Raw genomic sequence first — 5386 nt, 5'->3', positions numbered from 1 at the left:
AACAGTTACACACCAATACAGACACTATTCTTCTCTTCATATATTTGTACTTTTCCTCTCTATTTTTTTCTTAAATCAAAACTATTTTTCTTTAAATACTGTTACAAGATATCCGTTCACATTCACATGCTATAAATTTTTACAGGTATGTGTGTGTGTGGCTTGTTTGCAGTCAACTATTTAGTCACACATACAGTAATTACTTCAAGGCTGCTCAGTGTGCGAGCAACACTTGTCACCAGTCACGCAGTAAAACTATTGGCTTCAGCCACCTCTGGAGGGTTGATTCCAATTAACTCATGTCAGCCACCTGTTCCAACTCAATACTGGAAGCCATGCAAGCTTCTGCTGTAGCTGCTTACAGGCCCATTAGAAAGACCGCCTACAATACAGTAACAGCAAGTACAACCACAGCTGAGATCATTCAAATGAACTCAAGATTAATCAGACCTGTGACATGGAAATGAGAGGATACAGAGAGAGGTTGGAAACAAACAAGAGTTGAGACTTCAAAAGTAACACACAAGGTAGGTAACCAAAACAGAAACATGGGAAACAAGAGATTTTCAGAATAGCTGGGAAAACAATCAGCAATTATGGGAATGGCATAGGAAGTAAAAGTGCAGGACACACAAAGTAATAAAAAAATACCAAAGAAGACAAAGTGATGAAGACACGAATGAGACAGAGAGGCAAAGACTGTGAAACAGTAGGGGCACTAGAGTAATAATAAAATAACAGAGGAGCTAAAACTTAATATAAAGAACTACAATTAAAAGAACTAAATTAAAAGAACTAAAAATCATGAAACTGGGATGTAAATCAAGAACCAGATTCTGGTTTATCCAATCTCTCCAGGTTTATCAGTTCCTCCCATTAGTGTTAGCTTGTTTTTCTACAAACATTGATGTCAAGCTCATGGAGTCATGGCAGTGAAGTATTAGAACACCTGAATTACATTATTACATTATTATTATTATTTTTTTTTACTTTCCCAAAGGAGTTTCCATGATTGGTTCGGTTGGTCTGTTAAAATTTTTATATTTATTTTATTTTTTGGATATTTTATGTTGTATCTTGGTTGATGATTTGATCACCCAGGAACTCATTTAATATATGGTCCTGTGGGAATTCAGGCAGGTTTCAGCCATGGCAGAGGTATGCATTCTACACTATTGTTTCTACTCAGAGATAGATGTCAGCTGTCATTGTTGGCCACAGTGAGCTTCTAAACTACAGTCAACTGTGTCCTGGACGCTATTTGAACACTAAAGAAAAGAAAGTTTCAAGTGAAGTAAACTTTTACTGTGTACATTAAGCTAAGGATCAGGATTTTTCCTCCACCAATTAGGTGATACCTCAAAGAGCTATCAGTGAGAAATCTGACACATCTCAGTACGGTGTGCAGCATGTCCTGAAAAAAAATTGAGGAAACTGGAGAAGTGTGGAACAAAAAAAAGGCAAGTTTTAAAAAAAAGTATCTACAGCAGATGAACAGTATCTGAAAAACCATGTCCTTAAAGAAATCAAGTAAAGCCCTGACACAGGACCTGAGAGATACAAATGAACTGGCAGCAGCTTCATTTTTCAGCATGACAATGCTGAAAAATGCTAAATACCGCCATTGCAGTAAAAGCATACTCATGTAGAAAAATGCACAATGGAACACTATCAGTCATGGACTGGCCTCCACGGAGCTCAGACCCAAACATCATTGAATCAGTGTGGGATCATCTTGACAGAGAACAGAAGCCAACAACCAAAGAAGAACCTGAATGAAGTGTACTTAAATAAATGATCGGAAAGCTTGCCTACACGTCTGTGTTAAAGAACAAAAGTGGTCATTCCAAATATTGACTTTCAAGCTGGTTAGAATTGGAAAAACTCTTTTTTGTATGTTTGCACATTTCAATAAATTATAGTATACACAGGGTATAATAAACCTTTTCTGTATTTTTTTGACAAATGAGACAAAATCTGAATCACTCAGGCACAGGACACCAAACAGACTGCAGTCCAAAGGGATTTGTTTGATGGGGGACAGTTTGCAGAGATGAAGAGCTGAACCTGGAAATTTCTCCAGGTAATTATCATCAAGCAGTCTATAAAATAATAATGCTGTATGCTTCAACCTTTATTAATTCATCTGCTGTAACATACCTCTTCTCTTGAACATATTTTTTCTTTCTACTTCATTATGTAAAATACTGTTAATGATGTATCCTGTAAATAACTGTAATAATTACTTCAAGTCATCAGAATGATTGATGAGTGTCACTCTAATTAAGTGATGAAATAATAAATGCTGGTGGTTATTAAATGCTCTACATTTTTATTGCTTGAATTGGTTTATAACAACTCTTTGAGTAAATAGCACCGTTTAGCAGAATCAAGTAATTAGCTGTTAAATTAATTTACTGCTTCGCCTCACATGAGCTATTTTAGCACTGGGTACAGTACTGTAAGCTGAGCAGTGAACAGTACATGAGAAGGTAGGCTCTTGAATCATAGTGCTGGATAAAAGGAAGATAAATGTTGTAAATACAGTGTCAGTACAAGAAGAGTTTGATATATCAGTAATTAAACTTGCTTTGTGGTTTGGAGTTAGAGGAGAAGATGAATAACACTCGAAGCATCTGAGCCAGACATGGTTAGCCTAACTTACAGCAGGCTAGGCAGAGAAAAGCTACTTTGGCTTGGACTAACAGCTCAGGAGAAAACTTTAATCATCAGAATTGGCACGTTATTATTTTGAACAACACATCGTGGTTTTCTGGGGACTCATTGGTCCTCAGAAAGAGTCTAGGCTAGCATAACAATCTGCTTTCAGTCAACAGCTATAGGATCCCAGAAATTATGGATCACATGATAGCAGACAGCATCTTAGTGTCATGGTGTGCTGTGTGGCAGGCAGGATGTTGGACCCAAAGGCAGGACTCATAAACGGAGCAGTAAACTCAAAACGGCAGCTTTAATGCCGGAAAAGTTCACATCCAAAACTACGCACAAGAAACTCGAACTAAAACACTAGAAAATAAACCAGGAACTGAAGTTGACTTGGAACACAGAGGGAATAAATATATATAGTGAGAGTGCACAAGACAACAAAGGGCAAAGGAAAACACAGGGCTTAAATACACGAGGCAGTAACGAGGGAATGGGAAACAGCAGGAAACACAGCTGGGCCTAATCAGACATAAAGAGCCAAGGGGAAGCAAAAATACATACACTCCACACAGGACAAGGACTATCAAAATAAAACAGGAAACTAGAGACATCCACAAAGACGCTGACTTGACACAGAGACACGACTGACTGGAGAGACAGAGGGAACATGGAGACAAGACGAGAAATGTGGAACTCGGGGAAGGCAAAGAAACGTGAATCTAAAGCCTAAGAACAAAGAATAGAATATAACATAAACATAATAATGAGAATCAAAACTATGAATAACAATAATTAAGGACTATAAATTATTCCACTACCACAAAACACTGGGTAGCAGTCCCAGTGCTGTGACACTTAGCTTTAGTTTTTCTTACCAGCTTGCGCTCCCCCAAAAGCTTGACTTTATACATCTCGAAGGTCTTGACAACGAATGTAAGTAAGTTTATTCATATAGCACTTTTCACACTTTTCACAGGCATAACAGTCACAAAGCACTGAACAACAATTACAACACAATATCAACAAAGACCCATGTTAAAAACAGCAGAAGGCCTGATTAAACAGAAAGGTTTTTTGCTGTTTGTTTTTTTTTAAGACTCCACAGAGTCAGCTAAACTGTTTCAGAGCTTCGGTGCCACAGACTGAAAAGCTTTGTTGTGGGTATTTGTGCATGCAAATGAACTCTGATCTTCTTAAACAGGAAACTCCTACATGTTGCATGATATGTTTAAAGGAGGACTTGGATGTTTTGACAAAGCAAACTAAGAAAGATGAACAGCTATGATAGTTCCAGATGAATCTAAAAATAGCTCCTCCCCTTCACAATTTACTAATTAGTCCTGCATGAGTAAAACTTGTTATAAATGACATTGAAAAGTGGTTTAAGGAAATTATTGAGGCTTTTTTAATACTTTTTATGGGAGATGTTTTAATGGGGCATTATGGGTTTTAAATAAAAATATATCTTCTAAACTGTACGCTATAATACAGAAGGACAATAAAACACATTGTTTTCCATATAATTGGATCGAGATAATGAGGGGACTGCTGAGTGCCCATGCTGTTTAGACTACAGTATCTCCTCAGATCCTTAGAAATAGAATACTAATTATAAACTCCTAAAAAGAAAGAAAAGCGGGGCTGGAATAAAGAGGATTTTGTTGCTACAGAGGTGAAGTAATTTCCTTGAAACCTCCTGGAAGATAAGTGAGTTATCCATCCCTATTTATAGTTTGTCTTTTTTTATTTTTACATAAAGCCCAGCATGTGACGAGCCGATATACGAGCATGTTTTCTCTCTCAGCCGTGCCGCTGACTGTCAAGATGGTTTTTTGCTAATCCATACATCACAGTGGGACACGACGATGGCTGCTAGCATCAGGAGAGGCAAAGACAATCTCCCACTGTCTCTGAAATGACACATGCAAAGTGATGTTGTCGCAAAATTAAAAGACAAATTGTCGGCGCCGTGGCAGGGGCAAGATAAGCCTGCTAAACAAAACAACGGCGGCAACGTGCGCTCGTGATGATGAGCCCTGCAGATAGCAACCGAGGCAGAAGACAAGATGTCTATCAAGCATGGTGTCATAACTGGAGAGCTTTCTGAGCTCTGCTGAAAGGACACTACTGGATGTTTAGTGTGTGATGTGTGTGAAAGGCCTTGTAACCGAGCTAAAACTGGCCTGCTGTTAAGTTTTGGTAATTAATTTTAATTACCGAGCAGACAGACACTTCTGATAGCAGATGGAGGAGTCTGGTGGCCTGACGTGATGTTATTCACTCCACTGACCCGTTCAACTCCTCCACTTCCTCCCTCAAAACCTCCTCCTCCTTCTCCCTGCCCGTCATCTTGCGGGGTCACGGGGTCGTGCTCTGGACCCCTCATCCCTCTGCTGGGTGGGGGTGGGGGGGCAGGTGTGAAACATAAGACGACGCCATTACACTGCAGCGAGGACTCCTCTATGATGTGAAGATATAATCAACCCCTGACAGCTGCTCAGAAAAAGACAAACAGTAGGTTCTTAAATCTTCATTAGTCAACAGTAAATGAGGTTTGTTTTACACTGCAGCATGCACACACCGACAAACAGCCACACACACACATACACACTGAACACACGCATATCCATTACGCCTCAAATAAGAACCATGGTAATGGTGTCTATTGATTTCCTTTCTCCCCTCGACTAGTCAAGCATGTAGAGTTTGGATGCTGGGT

Source organism: Oreochromis aureus, linkage group 7, assembly GCF_013358895.1.
Source record: "Oreochromis aureus strain Israel breed Guangdong linkage group 7, ZZ_aureus, whole genome shotgun sequence".
Lineage (NCBI taxonomy): Eukaryota > Metazoa > Chordata > Actinopteri > Cichliformes > Cichlidae > Oreochromis > Oreochromis aureus.
This window is presented reverse-complemented; position numbering follows the sequence as displayed.